The 17869-nt window shown below is 37.8% G+C and overlaps 1 protein-coding gene and 1 long non-coding RNA gene across 9 annotated transcripts in view; one reads left to right on the top strand and one right to left on the bottom strand.

Moving 5' to 3' along the window:
- RBMS1 (RNA binding motif single stranded interacting protein 1) overlaps positions 1–17869 on the top strand; it is a 211904-nt gene that overhangs the window by 46391 nt on the left and 147644 nt on the right. The window lies entirely within an intron of this gene.
- LOC309809144 lies at positions 3660–17566 on the bottom strand. 2 transcript variants are annotated; one of them, XR_014294816.1, is made up of 3 exons: positions 16891–17566; positions 12176–13092; positions 3660–6328 (listed from the first exon to the last, which is right to left on the bottom strand). It is a non-coding gene; the product is annotated as an uncharacterized lncRNA (long non-coding RNA). The 2 variants fall into 2 exon arrangements; XR_014294817.1 differs by lacking the exon at positions 3660–6328 and having other exon boundaries at positions 8361–13092; positions 16891–17011; positions 17278–17566.

The following is a 17869-nucleotide window of genomic DNA, read 5'->3' as shown; positions in this document are numbered from 1 at the left end:
TTTAAGTTATACATGTAAGTGATATCATATGGTATTTGTCTTTCTCTTTCTGACTTACTTTGCTTAGTATGATAATCTCTAGGTCCATCCATGTTGCTGCAAATGATATTATTTCATTCTTTTTTATGGCTGAGTAATATTCCATTGTGTACATGTACCACATATTTATCCATTCATCTGTCAATGGACATTTAGGTTGTTTCTATGTCTTGGCTATTGTGAATAGTAGAGTTCTTTTCTTGATGTGCAGATGACTGCCTTCTTGCTATGAGCTCTCATGGTCAATCCTTGGTGCTCACAAGGCATGGAGAATAAAGCCATCAATCCTATTGGATTAGGATCCCACCTTTATAACCTCATTTAACCTTAATTTCTCCCTAAAAGCCCTATCTCTGAATACAATCACATTGGAAGTTTGGGCTTCAATATAAGAATTTTGGGGGGACAAAATTCATTCCACAGCACATAGGCAGTGGACCCTGGAGTCAGATTGCTTGCATTTAAATGTGACCTGGAGCAAGTTACTTAACCCTCTCTGTTTCTCAGTTTTGTATAAACTGAGGATAAAGAGTGATGATTTCATAGCTTTATCATGTTGAATAAATGAGTTAAAACATGAAAAGTACTTAATGCGTGGCATATACTAAACATTCAATAAATGTTAGCTATTATTATTGAATATCTAACTAGGTATTTATGTCTCAGCTAATAAGACTTTTGTGATTTTATATATGTATTATCCATCTATTCATGTTTACATATCAAATGATTACTAGCACTGGAAAGTCAAAGCATGCCTTGAAAATTTTCCCTCTGAAATTTGATAAATACTTAACTATAAGAGAATAAAGTATATTTTATTTTATAAAATTCTTATAAAGAAGTTGTTCCCATCAGTGTTGATCTAGTCACCCCCTTTCTCCCTGTCTTATCCCGTCTGCCAGCGCTGGAGAATGCTCTGCAAACAGACTCAGGACCATCTCTGTCTATAACCTAAAGATTTCAAGATGACACTGTAAAAACAAATAGCAAGGGTGGAGTAACTTTCCTAGTGACTGAAAAAGGAATTCTTTACTTTTCCTATTTTTCCACTTAAATCTTTTACACACACACACATACACACACATGTACTCACTTTCCTACATGTACAATAAAAAACAGAACACATGGTTGTATACCTTATTGTTGTGGAAATCAAGAAACTTCATCCATAACAAGAAATTTGATAATCTTTGGATTACCCTAAAGGGAGTTTGGGGTAAAAGCATCCCCATTTAGTTATTGTCTTGGAAAGCTAAACAGAAGACAATTGACAACTTACCAGTAGCTCTACAGGTAATATACGGTTGCCTAATTCATTGGCTAATATTCCATTTCCTGTGTTAGACTGAACACTGACTGGAATTTGAATTGAGTTAAAAGTGTAGAGAAAGTGCACTTAATTGATTCTCAAATAATAAATTATTTTTTAAGATTTGCAACACATGCCATCAGACAGTCTCCAATCCTTCCTGACTCTTTCTGAGTCTAGAGAAGGAGCTATGTTTTCTGTCAGTATCAGTCATTTCTATTTGGCAAGTAGGCTTAAAAAAAAAAAAAAGAAAGGAGAAAAAGCATGAAAGACAATGCCCATGAGTTCTCTTTGCCCCCTTCCTAGCAAGCAGTTCTCTCTTCCTGCCTTCTGAGTCCATGTTGCAGGCGTTGGACGTATAGCTTCCCTCCCTCTCCCATTTTGAGTCCATGAACAAGTCATGGATATATTACACTTATAAACGTTTCGTTCTAGACAGTTGTACTTATGAGTCAAATTATAAGACTTTCATTAAAATTGGAAACCTAAGAGTCTTTTTATATCTGAGCTCCTGCTTTAAAAAAAATTAAAGTGAAATATTTATGTAGTGCAATCTCTAGCTGCTGTAGGATGTACAGTTTAAGTGATCTATCTTTGTAATACTTTTCAGTGTTAGGATGGCCAGTTCTACTAGAATACTGAATGCAGTAGAAAATAAAATCAGCGTGGTATGGGCATGTACCACTTATATGCAAATTAAGGCATTTATAAATTATTTTTCATATGTACTGGGATGCAACTATTTTGCAAACTATGGTCAAATATAGTATCAAGAAACAGTCCTTTTGGGGGAAGAAAGTGAACTTTCACACCTATCTCTGTACTACAGAATTAATTTGAACTGAATCGTAGACCCAAATATAAACTCAGAACCATAAATCTTCTAGAAGACATGGGAGGATGTCTTTGTGACCTCATAGTATGCAAAGGTTTCTTGGATACCACACAAAAAAGCACATCATAAACTTTAAAAATTGATTAATTGGATGACATCAAAATTAAACATTTTTGTTCACCAAAATATACCTTTAAGAAAATGAATAGACAAGTACCACCTGGGAGAATATTCACAACACATATATCTGACAGAGGACTTAAAAATACAAAACACGTAGAGAATTTGTACAAATCTATAAGAAAAAGGCAACCCAATTAAAGACTCGAACAGGTATTGCACAAATTAAGATACATGAATGGCCAGTAAGCTCAAAAAAGTTGATCAACATTGTCAGATGTCAGGGAAATACAAATTATAGCCACAATGAGATGCTATTTCACATCCACTGGAATAGCTGAAGTATAAAAGACTGCCAGTGCCAAATGTGGGGGAGGATATGGAATACCTGGAATTCTCAGTCAATCGTGGGAGTATAAAAAGGTCTAACCACATTGGAGAACTGTTGGACAGTTTCTTACTACTTTAAACAGACATTATATGACCTAGCAGTTCCACTCCTAGGTATTTACCGATGAGAAATAATAATATATGCCTACAGAAAGAATTGCATAAAAATCTTTGTAGCAGGCTGATTCATAAGGCCAAATGCTAGAAACATTCCAAACGTCTGTGGAAAATGGATAAACAAATTCCTTTATAATGGAATACTACTCATCAATAAAAAACACTACTGATTTAAGCAACAATACTGGTGAATCTCAAAAACATGCTGAATGAAAGAAGCCTGTTGCAAAAAAAAAAAGCCTATTCTATGATTTCATTTACATGAAATCCAAATACGGGCAAATCTAACCTATGGTGATGGACTTCAGATAGTGGATGGAGAGGGAGGTTGACAGGAAAGGGGCATGATGGAACTCCTGAGGGATGGAAATGACCTATGTCTTGTTTTGAATGGTGGTTTTGCAATTGTATAGAGTTGTCAGAACTCATGCACTAAACATTTAAGATCTGTGTATTATATCTCAATTTTGTTAAAAAAAAAAAAAAAAAGAAGAATCTGTCTTCCTCTGTCAAAACTTTTGCAGACAGACGAATAATCCAAGATGGGAGCCTAGAGAATGTGAGAAAAGTTATATGTGAGATTTCTTGGAAGAAGAAGAAGCAATTGGCTGCCTCCAATGTGTACAAATATGTCTGTGCTACAAGAATCCCTCAAAAGAATGTTAGACAGGAGGACCTGGAGTCAACAACCTACTGAGGAAATGGAAAGTGCAGCTTTAGGGACATCACTGAAAAGGCCATTTTAGAGTGAACAGATTTTGGTGAGGGGGGGGAGTGGGGGAAGGGGGGTTTGCCAGCAGTAAAGATGGCGACTTTCGTGCTTCACCTAGAGGGGAAGGTGGTACATGGGGATCCTTCCAAGGATACTTCAGGTGTTCCTCGGCTTGGGAGTCAACTGACTGAAAGACCAGTTAGTCAGTCTACCTTGAAGGTGGAGCTGAGGCATCCATCCTAAAGTCAGGGAAGCCGCATTGGTTTTAGGTGTCAGAACTGTCCCTTAGACGTGGTTTCTTAAGGCCAGGAATGTTGGGTACCCTCTCAGGGAGGAGACCAGATCCATCTGGTCAACCTTCCTGACGGAGAAGGTGAATCTATTTATGTTCCCAGTTACCAAAGAGCATTGATCCTCCAAAGATTGCCTTTCATCTGCATAAACAATGGGTTTTATATAACTTGATTCCCCTATGGAATCCCTTAAAATGATCTCAAAGAGTATTCTTGACTTCTAAATGCTTTGAATGCTGCTGAAAAGCATAAAGGACTTGATGGGGATTCAGAGAGGGCATCAACATTAAAGTAACTTCTTCTTTTCCTACAATGGTAGGAACAGCAGGAACCTAAGGCATTTCTTATCTCTTGTCCAGGTCCTGTCAAAAATCTCATCTGATCACAGTAGTAAAAGTGGTATGAACAGGGTGATTCTCCTGCGTTTTTGGAGTCAGGCTCTTGCAAACTGTTTTAGAGAAGTTTATCCTTAATCCCTTAAATAGAGAAGTATGTAGTATTGCTATAATTGGAAGTTTGTTTTAGAAAAACTGGGAAGTATGACTTGAGTCCCTTAATAATCAGTGCCTCTGATTTTTCCTGAATGACAGAAATGTATATTGCATGTGATACAGACTGTTCCTTTGTACCCATAGCCCTCACAGTTTGAATACTTCTTATGTTGTGTGTTCTAAAGATGCAAAAATGTTGTGAGACGATGTCCATCAAACACTTGGGAGATTGACTCAGAAAGAAGCATCACATTCATGAACTGCCTTCATATGGTTATAGGCATTTCAAGATTTGTTTTGTCAGCCACAAAATTGGTCATATTTCAGCATCTGTAACTCCTGCACTTACTGATGATAGAAAGATGAAGATTCTGTGAAGTGAGTACTGGATTGGAGTGTTGGCATTTCTGACAGAACTGACAGTTTTTCACATTGACTGAGGCATTAGGTAGACTTTGCTTTCTGGATTATATATCGCTTTATTATGGATTATATACCATTCTTGCTAATTGTGCTAAACTGGGGGCAACTGCAAGAGAAATGAGAATAGTCCATGCTTTGCACCCGTCCCTCCCCCAGAGGACTTTTAGAAGGGCTCAGGTGGGAGCCACAAACTAGACAAAAAACTAAGGAGGTGGCAGTGGTAGAGCTGAATCAGGTGTCACTAAGGGTAACCATGAAGGTCTGGGCTGATGGCCTTTTGGATAGTAGTTGCCAGCCTGCTGTTCTATTTTTGAGTAATTTTTTTCCCCCTTAACATCACTCAGGGTTCAGTCTCGGTGGATTGGGAATGCTAAAGCAGGTTTTCCCTTGGAGAGTGTCCCCTTTAACATTTTAGACTCCTCCAGCTATTCAGGTTTGTTTTCATGTCACTCATATTTATTTTGTCTGTTAAAAATATTTTCCCAGCATCATTTCATTCCAGGGAAACGAAGCAGTCTCCTCCACAATCGAACAAGATTAATGTGCAAACTTAGCACTTATCTACTTATGCTTTGCAATGATTTAAAGTTCTTATCCTATCGTTGAATTAAATATTCATGGTAAAAAAGAAAGGGCAAGAAATAGAGTGGCGGCAGGGGTGAAATTCTAGGATGTACTTCAGAGACAGACAGCCGGCTGCTTGATTTCAGTTAATCTGGCTATTTTTCTTCATTACCCTTCAAAGTTCAGTTGAAAGGCCTTAGCTGAGGATTCTTTTGCTAAACACATTCTTTCAGATGAGTGTTAAAATGTATGCTATAGTTTTCCAGGAACCCAATACTCTGTTAGCTCCCATTTTATTTTACCTTCTTTTTGTTAGTGGTGGTAATAAGCATGAGACCAATGTAGCAGGAAACCATGGGGATGAGCTTTCTCTTTGCGTGAGCCTTTTCCATGGTAGTAATACCCTCAGAGATGCTCACATTCAGTCATGTTTGAGCTTGGGTGAAAATGGTCAACTATACTTCCGAGTTATTCCCTTTATTCAGAATAAAAAGTAGAGGAAGCGAGTTTGGTAATGAAGTATGGAAGAGATAACTTAATAACTCAGCCCAAAACTGCATAGCTTAAAACAACAGTAATTTATTTTTTCTCATGATTCTGTGGCACAGGAATTTGGACAGGGTTGGCGGCTCTACGTGCTGTCAGCTGAGGTGGGGCACTGGGCTGTATGCAGCTGGTGGCTACGATGGGCTGGAAGGTTGTGGAGGTTTCACTTTTAAGAGCCAGCGCCTCTTGCTTTGCTCTTATTCTTTCTTCTCCACCTGGGTAGCTTGGCCTCTCTCACAGGACATAGTCTCAAGGTAGTTGGACTTCGCTCACATGGAGGCTCGCTTCCAAGAGGCAAGGTGGAAGCTGCCAGGAACAGCATCACTTCCACCACATTTTGTTGGTCAACTTACATGTCAGCCCAGATTCTAGATGAAGCGGGACAGACTGCACCTCTTGATGGGTGGAGTGGCACTTGAGTACAGGAAGGCGAGGAATTGATGGTGGCTGTTTGGAGATTATCTGTACAGTTATTTACCTATGTAACTTAAAGAGAAGGGACAATTTTAGAAAAATGGCTAATTTTATTTGTTCCAGTAAGGTGGACTGCTACGATGAAGATTATGAAAGCTTTCTTGACGGGTTGTTTCATAGAGATGACTTTATAAATCCAATAATGTTGATTGAAACTCCTCCCCCACCCCTGCATCCCCCTTAATTTGTCAGTGCTCATTAAGTAATAACTTGACTGTGTGATGGAACATTTATTTACACACTGTAACTAAAACCTCGGGATGCTGTAATGAATGAATTCTTGATTCTTAGGAAATTTGGACAAAGAAGTTCAACTTAGTCTAGATCTGAAAATAATTCCAGATTTCCCATTATTGTACTCCGATGGACCTTAACTCTTCTTGGTTTTCCTTCTACTTCTGGAGGAGTAGCATATGTCCATTTTCTCACAGACAGAGATGATCTTGAAAATAAGTGCTTTTTTTAGAAGAAAAACTAAGGCTACACTTCTAATATAAAAATCCTCCCAAATATAAAGATTAGTCTACAGCTTGGTGAATGTAAAAATCTGTTCCCGTTGCACTCCAATTATTAGACAGTAAAATGTATTGCATGATTATTGTGTACTAAATATTCTGAAGAAAGGGTCATAGAATAGGCGTAAGAAGATTGATGTTCTCGTCACCTTTGGCAAGTCACTCAACTTGGAGCCTTTTTCTTTTAATCCCAGTTCTTTTATTTTTTATGATTTAAAAAAATTGAAGTATAGTTAATCTACAATATTGTGTTAGTTTCCGATGTATATTATTTTTCAGATTCTTTTCCATTATAGGTTATTACAATATATTGAATATAGTTCCCTGTGCTATATAGGAGGACCTTGTTGTTCATCTATTTCATATATAGTAGTGTGTATATGTTAATCCCAAACTCCTAATTTATCTCTCCCCCCCACCATCCCCACTATCCCCTTTGGTAACCATAAGTTTGTTTTCTATTTCTGTGAGTCTTCTGTTTTGTAAATAAGTTGACTTATATCATTTTTTAAGGTCCACATATAAGTGATATCATATGATATTTGTCTTCCTCTGTCTGACTTATTTCACTTAATATGATAATCTCTAGGTCCACCCATGTTGCTGCAAATGGCATTATTGCATTCTTTTTTTTAATGGCTGAGTAATATTCCATTGTGTATATATACCACATCTCCTTTATCCATTCACCTGTTGATGGACATTTAGGTTGCTTCCATGTCTTGGCTATTGTAAATAGTGCTGCAGTGAACATTGGGGTGCATGTATCTTTTAGAATTAGAGTTTTCTCCAGATATGTAAGTCTTTTTCTTAATCTATAAAATGAGGAGAATAATTCCTACTCTGCCTTCCTCAGAGAGTGTGAGATTTAAATGAATAAGAGTATTCAGGGCCACACATAAAGTATGATAACTGGTGATAAAAGAAGTGTTGGGATACCAAAAAATGAGAAAGAACTCAATTTAGAAAATATATTTATATAATATATGTACGTGTATTCCCTCCAAGGGGCTCAAGTCTCATTAGAGAGCATTTCCAGTAGAGTATCTAGTTAAAGCATAGAAATAGTTTAAGATAAACCCAATGGTTTCCAGAGAGAGTTAGCAAGACCCTTTTTTTTTTCATTCTGTCTCACTGTTCTAGCTATGTAGAAAGTTTGGGTCAGGCTAAACTGCCCTAGCCAGAATACCAGTCCCTTTAAATGTTTAATTCCTTTTAAAAGCTGGGTAACATGGCAGAACATTAACTACAGGAATCAGGACTGGGCTTGTCCTTTCTGCCCTGACATTCTATGATTTCTGCCCTTCCTTGACAGTACTTTTACTTATATATGGTTAAAGATCCTGTTCATGATCAATTTAATAAGGATTTTAAAAAATCATCAGAGGGCTTCCCTGGTGGCGCAGTGGTTGAGAGTCCGCCTGCCGATGCAGGGGACACGGGTTCGTGCCCCGGTCCGGGAAGATCCCACATGCCGTGGAGCGGCTGGGCCCGTGAGCCATGGCCACTGAGCCTGCGCATCTGGAGCCTGTGCTCTGCAACGGGGGAGGCCACAGCAGTGAGAGGCCCGTGTACCACACACACACACACACAAAAAAATAAATAAATAAAAATAAAAGATCATCAGATAATCATCAGATAAAAATAATTCTAGATTCCTGCTGGCCATAAAATAGTTGCCACCTTTAACTGATGGTATATAGGCATACTTCATTTTGTTGCACTTGGCTTTACTGCACTCTACAGATATTGTGCTTTTTACAACTCGAAGGTTTGTGGCACCTCTGCATAGAGCAAGCCAATTTTCCAACAGCATTTTTCTCACTTCGTGTCTCTGTGTCACATTTTGGTAATTCTTGCAATATTTCTAACTTTTTCATTATTATTATATTGTTATGGTGACCTGTGATGTGTGATCTTTGATGTTATAATTGTTTTGGGGCACCAAGAACCATGCCCATGTAAGATGGCAAACTTAATCGTGTGTGTGATCTGCCTGCCCCACCAACCAGCTGTTCCCCTATCTCTCTCCCTCTCCTCGGGCCTCCCTATAACCTGACATAAAACAATTTTGAAATTAGGCCAATTAATAACCCTGCAATGACCTCTAAGTGTTCAAGGGAAAGAAAGTGTCACACATCTCTTATATTAAGTAAAAAACTGGAAATGATTAAGCTTAGTGAGGAAGGCATGTCATAAGCCAAGATAGGGCGAAAGTTGGCCTCTTGTGCCAAACAGTTAGCCACATTGTGAATGTAAAGAAAAGTTCTTGAAGGAAATTAAAAGTGCTACTGCAGTTAACACATAGATGATAAGAAAGCAAACATCCTTATTGCAGATATAGTGAAAGTTTTAGTGGTCTGGACAGAAGATCGAACCAGCAACACCATTCCCTTAAGCCAAAGACTAATGCAGAACAAGGCTAACTCTCTTCAATTCTGTAAAGGCTGAGAGAGGTAAGGAAGCTGCTGAAGAAAATTTGAAGCTGGCGGAGGTTGTTTCATGAGGTTGAAGGAAAGAAGCCGTCTCCATAACATCAAAGTGCAAGGTGAAGCAGAAAGTGCTAATGTAGAAGTTGTAGCAAGTTATCCAGAAGGTCTAGCTAAGATAATTAATGAAGATGGCTACACTAAACAGATTTTTCAGTGTACACAAAACAGCCTTTTATTGGAAAAAGGCGCCATCTAGGACTTTCATAGCTAGAGAGGAGAAGTCAATGCCTGGCTTCAAAGCTTCAAAAGACAGTCTGACTCTGTTGTTAGGAGCTAATGCAGCTGGTGATTTTAAGTTGAAGCCAGTGCTCATTTACCATTTTGAAAATCCTCTCATAAGAATTATGCTGTATCTACTCTGCATATGCTCTATAAATGGAACAACAAAGCCTGGAAGACAGCACATCTGTTTATGACATGGCCTACTGAATATGTTAAGCCCACTGTTGAGACCTACTGCTCAGAAGAAAAGACTCCTTTCAAAGTAGTACTACTCATTGACAGTGTCCCTGTCACCCAAGAGCTTTGATGGAGATGTGCAATGAAGTTAATGTTGTTTTCATGCCTGCTAGCACAACATCCATTCTGCAGCCCATGGATCAAGGAGTAATTACTTAAGAAAAACATTTTGTAAGGCTATAGCTGCCATAGTGATTTTTCTGATGGATATGGGCAAAGTCAATTGAAAACCCTCTGGAAAGGATTCACCATTCTAGCTACCATTAAGAACATTTGTGGTTCATGGGAAGAGGTCAAAATATCCACATTAACAGGAGGTTGGAAGAAGTTGATTCCAACACTCATGGATGACTTGGAGGGGCTCAAGACCTCAGTAGAGGAAGTAACTACAAATGTGGTAGAAGTAGAAAGAAAACCAGAAGAAGTGGAGCCTGAAGATGTGTCTGAATTGCTGCAATCCCATGATAAAATTTTAATTGATAAGGAGTTGTTTCTTATGGATGAGCAAGGAAAGTGGTTTCTTGAGATGGAATCTACTCCTGGTGAAGATGCTATAAAGATTGTTGAAATGACAACAAAGAATTTAGAATATTAATAGTTGATAAAGCAGCAAGGTTTGGGAGGGTTGACTCCCATTTTGAAGGAAGTTCTACTATGGGTAAAGTGCTATCAAACAGCATTGCATGCTATAGAGAAGTCATTTGTGAAAGGAAGAGCCAACCGATGTGGCAGACTTTATTGTTATCTTATTTTAAGAAATTGCCACAGTCACCCCAACCTTCAGCAACCACCACCCTGATCAGTCAGCAGCCATCAACATCGAGGCAAGACCCTCCACCAGCAAAAAGATTATGACTCACTGAAGGCTCAGACGATGGTTAGCATTTGTTAGCAATGGAGCGTTTTTAAAATAAGGTATGTACATTGGTGTTTTAGACATAATGATATTGCACATTTAATAGACTACTGGATAGTGTAAATACAGCCTTTATATGCACTGGAATATTTGCTTTATTGTGGTGGTCTAGAGCCAAACTTGCAGTATCTCCAAGGTACGCGTGTACAATAGTTTGCTTCTTCTTTTTTCAGGGATCCAGTAAATTATAGGCCTGTGCTGTCGAATATGGTAGCCACTAGCCACATGGGACTATTTTCATTTATATTTAAGTTAATTAAAATAAAAAATTCAGCTCCTCAGTCAACACTCAGCCATATTTCAAGTGCTCACCAGCTACCGTATTGGACAGTACAGATGTACAACATTTTCATCATTACAGAAGATTCTAATGGATGGCACTATTAACAGACTATTTTCTAACCCATTTGTTGCTGTTTTTTCTTCCTGCTATCTCCCTCAAAGTCTTGCTCTTTCATGCTTGTTTGTTTCGGGTGAGCAATGGGAAAAAAAGAGATCAAACTCCTGTCCAATGTTTCTGTGTTTTAGTAGTGTTGATGAAATAGCTGGTAACTGAATGAGCTGAAACTATTGACTAGAATAAGATTTCAGAAATATCTGTGAATTTAATTTATATGTATCGCCCAAAGAAGTGGTATAGAGGTGGCCATATTTGGTTTCTAAATGGACTAGTATCATGTCTTCGCTAAACACTTCTCATGAGCTAGTGACTACACTTTTCCTGTTGAGTGTTGTTTTATTACCTCTAAAATTTTTGTTTTATTACAAACTCCTTTAGTGAGTGAAAATTAGGCCACTATGCTCATATCTAGGCCTTTTCTCAGTTTAAACAAAATTTCTGATCCGAGATATGTTCAGATCTTGATATATGCCAGTTAAAATATTGACTTTAAACAAAGAGGTCATAAAAATATGTGATTAAAATGATTAGGAGTTGAGTCCTTATCACATAACACAAAGTAAATGAGGGTTGCATAATTCTGTACTTAAGAGGTGCAGCTCCATTGCACAGGCATGTTCCTGGATATTCCAGACTGCTTTTAAATTATAGTGCTTCGTGTTGAGAGATTGATATTAAAATATCCTTGGGAATTAAAATTCACTTATGATGAATAGTTGTTTAAAAAGCTTTAAGATAACACCGTGGAGACATGTTAAAAAAGAAGTCTTCAAAGCCAAGCCACATTTCTTCGGATCAGAACCAGAAACATTTGTGTAAGCAGTATATTTACCAAATGGATCTCCAGTAATGGAAGCCCATTTTTCACTTTAACATTGATGTAATTTATGCAAAGACAGGCAACAAAATTATACCTTCTTGTTGCTTAATGTTTCCTACATGGACCAAATTTCGGTCATTTTTTTATTGTGAAACTAAAAATAAAGTTTGCTGCTGAAAACTTGAATTCTGTGAACAGGCTCGTTTTAAGCATATTTTCCTATCTTCATATCCAAACCAGTGAGAATAGGTACTTACCCAGGAGATTCAGTCAGTTAGCCTGTAGCCATGAGCCCCAGAAGGGAAGAGTAGTTCATCGCTCATCTAGTTGGACTTCCTACCTGATGTGAATTGCTTGAGGACTGGGCAATGAGGGTCATGTCCCAGGTGTGAACCGGCTTTGTTCTAGGCAGCTGGGCAGGCTCCTTAGTAGCATATCTTTCCAGAATTCCAAATCATTAAATGAGATGCTTGTTTCTGAGTCGCTGTGTCATGACACACCAGTGAGTCACAAAGATTTCCCTGCGGTGTTGCAGCAAGCCTAGCTTTCCCCAAAGCTCTGCTTCCTTCTTGGACACATTGCCACCAGGCTACCAGCATGGCCTGCACATTCTGTCCCCAGTCCCAAGGGTTTTACATTCTTTATGTCTGGATTTAGCTAAAGTCTTTTCTTGGCTAGGGTTGGTTTGCAGTTCTTAATCTGAATTCCTCCACCCATGCCAAGTTGTTTTTGCAAGGGGTTAAGCCAGTCTCTGCACATAGGTCTAACAGTTTATCGTTCAAAACGACATTTCTTTGAGTTACTCATTGCCAGTGTCCTATGAAACCACCATTTCTTTTATTTCCTAGGACTGGGAAGGAATTTGAGACACCAGGTGAAAAGGAAGAGTGAAGAAAGAAAAGTGTGGGGATGACAAACGCTTGTGAACTTGACTGTTTCTTATGGGCCAGAAAAACACATTTGTGTCAGCCTTGCCCATTCTTACAAGCCCTTTCAGAATGGTTTCCACAGTTTTCTGTAGTCACTCTGTGGTCAGTCTCCTCCCTGTTCTCCTACTGTGTATTGTTTAGATCTCCGCCATATTGCTACTGATGAGGTTCTGCTTTGTCACTTGGTCATTTGTGCGTGTCTCTTATTGAAATAGTCACATTCTTCTTTGTATCTTCAGAAGCACCTATAATATAATATGGTATAATATAGTATAATATACAACATAAAATAACAATATATAAGTTTATACATAGGTATATATTTTTTAAGTTCCTTAAATATAACAGATTCATATTCAATACATAGTATTGAGTGCTTACTCTACATTGTATAAGACACTGGTGAAAAAACAATGAACAAAACAGGTGTGACCCCTTCTCTCAAGGAGCTTCCATCAGAGCATGGACATTAAATAATAATTTAAATTGCAACTTGATGAGTCCAGAAAAGGAGATGTACAGTGTGCTCTGTGTAAGATGATGTAACAGGAGGGCCTAGCCTCTTCCGGCGGTTGCAAGGGGGGATTTTCTGGTAGAAGTGCCGTGTGTGTTGTAAGCTGACACTTGAAGATAAGTAGGAGTTAACCAGGCAGAGGTAGAGGAAGAGCATTCCACGCAGAGGGAACAGCATGTGTAAAGCATGTTGCTGGATAGGCTGCCTTGCAGATATGAAGAACTGAAAGACCAGTATACCTGGAACATAGTGGGTGAGGAAGAGAATGGTGCTAGAGGAGTGGATAGGTATCAAATCTTGCAAGTATTTGTGGGCCATGTGTGGAGGGTTTGGTTCTTTACCCTAAAATCAAGAAATCACCACTGAAGGGTATAAAGCAGAAGATGCTTAATCCACATATTTATTCAATTAAATCCTAACAGCCTTCAGCTTTCGGAACTTACAGTGGCACTCATTGTTCTCATTTGCACTTTTACTGTCTGGGGAAAAGAGGAAGTAGTATGACTTATACAGGTAATTGGAACCTCTCTACCAAAAGATAATAAGATGTCTCCTCAAAAAGAAAGAACTACCAGTCTGGATCTAAAGCTTTTGAAATTTGAATTTTATTCTATCTTAGACATGGACCACTCAGTTTATTCTGAAAACCTGATTTCTAGCAATCATCTTCCCAGTTTATTCTTGGACTCTTGTCTCAGTGAATTAGACCATTCTTGAGTTCTGAGACCGTTCCCCCTGCCGCAATCCCCTGCCCCACCCTGCCCAAAGACTTAGCCATTGAAGGGAAAAATCTCAACGGTTTTTCTCTTGCTGGAGCCATGTGTCCATATCAATCATAAGCAGTCTCATGGAAAAGCAGTCTCATGGAAAGCTTGGAGGAAGGAAAGGAGGGGAAGAGGCATCAAAGGACCTGGGGCTAGGTGCCCAATCATTATTTTACTGAACTGGAGCTCAAACAGATAGGAGAGTTGCAAAATTTGTGAATGCAGTGAGAATAAGGAAGGCAAGAACTTTTACTTTTTTTTTTTTTGGAGGTATAATTGACCTACAGCACTATGTTAGTTCCAGGCACACAACACAGTGATTCAGTAATTCTATACATGACAAAATGATCACCACAGAAGGTAAGAATTTTTAATGCATGTTCTCAAATTTTAAAATCCAGTTTATTATATTGCTTGAAGATGCCAGTGCTTTGTGCATAGAACCTTTAAATGATTAACGGTTCTTAAACATCGCAACAAAACTAGAGGTGTGCATAAAGAGACATAGGTTCTGAAAGGTTATTTTTTGCGTATTGAATCCTTAAGACTAGTAGAAGTGAAAAAAAAATGTTCAGATTAATCAGTTCTTACTAAAAAGCACTGGAGAGAGTAGTTTTTAGTCAATTGCTTGATTATTTGATGATCACTACTATACTAGATACAAAATAGAAAAATAGAGATACAGTGTTTTCTTATGAGAAACATATCTCTGAAATAATTTTGTATTTGCTTTTAAGCACTCTCAACTCTTGGACAGAGTATTTCACCTCTGACCCAGTTTCCTACTGCATGGTAGGGCTATAGGAGCCTATGGATGTGAAAGGGCTTTTAAAAACTATAGAGCACATACAAATGTATATACTAGTATTATCGTTCCAGTTATCTATTACTGAGGAACAAACCATCCTAAATTTAAAACAATGACTTATTATTTTGCACAATACCCTGGGTTGGCTGGGATCTGCTGGGTGGCTCCAGGTGACTTTGGGTCACTCATGCAGCTGCATGCAGTTGGGAACTGGGCTGTGGATAGAAGGTCTAAGATGAGTGCATTCACGTGCCCCCCAGGTGTCTGGCTCTTGGCTGGAGTGCCTCTGTGCCCTTCCACCTGGCTTCCCGTTCTGCAAGACCTCTCTCTCCATGTGGTCTCTCTACCTGGATGCAGACCAGCCCAGACTTCTTTACGTGGCATTTTGGCTGAAGTCTTCTTAAGTTACTCAGCAATGCTTTTACATTCTTCTGGTCCATTACAGGGCCAACCCACATTCAGTGGGAGGAAAAATAGATTCCAACTCTTGACCAAGGAAAGCAAACTCACATTGGGAAAGCATATGCAGACTGGGAGGGATTGTGGCAGCCATCTTTGGAAAATTCTATGGCAATTATTAGGTAAAGCTTGATAGGTTAAAATATTCTACTCTCAATGAGTAAGCAATTAGAAACAAACTCTTGACCTACACTACTTCCAGAGATTAAAAAATTTTGTCATTTTTAATATGTATGCATAACAACCATCAAATATATTCACAGTAGTTATTCTAGTTGAAGGGGAAAATGTATCCCCTAAAAACCTAATTCCTGATTTATTCTTATTGTTTAATAACAAAGAAATATACTACAATCATACTTTTTATTGTTTCAGAAGTTAAACGCACTCTACCCGTTTATTGATACAAAGGGAATTTGGATCTCCCTCTAGTGGCAATAGGTTTTCTTTTCTTTTTTTTCAGAGCTTGCTTGAAACAGTAAGATGGCTGACATATATAACAGAACACAGTTTCAAAAATGACTGGTTTTCACTGAGATGGATGCTTTCTCCTGTATGAGTTATGGTAGATTCTTTCATTTCTTATGAGAACTGTTCACCTTCCTAAGAAACAATCATCATATTATATGAAAAAAAAAATTGAAAGGAGACTTCCTGTTAACTTTTAAAGTATAAAAACTGTTCCCATCAGTCAAGGTCTTAAGTGAAAATGATTATATTTTGACAACTAAAATAGCTTGATCCTTCACTGAAAAAATAAATTGGATTTTTAGTTTTTGTCTGAAGAATTATTTTTGGAGCAGATAAATGTATTTAATTGCAAAAATCTTTAGAGAGACAGCAATAGGTAGTTACTGAAATGTGAAGCTTGAGAAATACTAATAGCCAAACCAAAAATAAATAAATAAAAATAAATATAGAAGTGCCAAAGCCTTATGCTTTCCTCTAAAAAAAAGTTCAAGTTCGGATAGCTATCGCTATCATTGTATAAAAGGAAGCGCCACGTCAAAGGGTGGGAATAGAAAAACAGCTACAGCGGAATTTGTAAATGAGGCTTTGCTATCCTCACCCCACCACCCAGGAGAGTTAATATATGTTCATTAAGTTAGTCTCTTATCTGTCCATTTATAGGCAGAGCTATTCTGATTCTTTAAGAAAGGACATTTTCTGTAATGCTATCAGAAAAGACATTCTTACAAAATGCTATTTTCTCAACTATTTGCTGAAGCTGATCCAAGTTACTTATACTGCATTGTCTTGTGTGGCAGGCTGAAGCTCTCATCCCTCTCTTCTCCTTCCCACAAAGATAGCAGGATGGACAGGGATGGTAGGTAAGAATCCAGAGATTTTTTTTTCTTTTTTAATTTCCAGAAAGGAGAACCTAGGATTATCAGAAGAATTACAGGATATTTTTTGTTTGGGAGTAAACTATGAACCAGTAAGGTTTCATGAAAATAATTAAACCATCCAATGAAAATTTAGTTTTTCGTTCCAATACCTCTTTTCAGTTCGATGTGTATAGCCAAGTATGTGTCTCTTGTGGTCTCGATTACATCCGGTGTTTTTAGCTGGCAGCATTTCCTCTGTTGAGGCCCCACTTGATTTGCCAGGCTTCATTTCTGTGAATATAAAGAGAGAAAACCAAGTTGTATGAAAGAGTGAAATTTAAGAAAAAATTAAGTGTTAGGATAACATTGATTTTTGAAACAAAGAATGAGACACTAAATTTGTTATAAACAAACTGGTCCTCTGATTATGAAAAATATATAGGCTACAAAAGTACTTGGAAAGTCTTGTAGCCATCTTTTAACCACCCTGTATGTTTTCTTTTGAATATTTATAAAAACCTAATTCAACTAACAGAGACCAAATAAGCCCCTCCTACGTAGTTAGTTGCACACATCTGGAATAATGAAAGTGAATTTGCAATTCTTAAAATGGTGTTTTCTTCCAGTTCTCATAGAAGTGTTTTTGGAGCAGTGGTCTATACTAACAGCTGTATTCAATCTTGAGTAAAAGTCACTTCCTGAAGAGAATGAAATTCAACTTAACATTCGAGCTTGCCCAGAACGTAATCCTGTGGGGCGGGTGTACTATGTGATTATGAAACTGGACGTGGGCACCCTGCTGAGGTGATTTCTTGTAAATAGTACCCAACAGAAACCGTTAATCAGTGCCAGTGCTTTTAACTGAAGATTTAATCATCTGAAAGCATTGCTTATTCATTGTCAATTAAGACAAAACCATCTTAATTTTCAAGAATTTTATTCTTTGGTATTTTGAAAATATAATTCCCTTCTGAAATTATATTTATATGGAATCTGTATCTTTATCTATCTACACATACTCATATATATAGATATGCATACCTACATATGTTTATATATATTTAGACTTCTCAGGTTTTTTAAATTGCTGTGTCATTCTTGAGTTTCAGACAAATTTTATTTTTGCTTTTTTAAATTCATTGATTCATT

The sequence above is a fragment of the Mesoplodon mirus genome (assembly GCF_964341445.2).
Source record: "Mesoplodon mirus genome assembly, chromosome: 8".
In the NCBI taxonomy this organism is placed as follows: Eukaryota; Metazoa; Chordata; class Mammalia; order Artiodactyla; family Ziphiidae; genus Mesoplodon; species Mesoplodon mirus.
The sequence above is the reverse complement of the archived record's forward strand: the minus strand, read 5'-3'. Positions and strand labels throughout refer to the sequence as shown.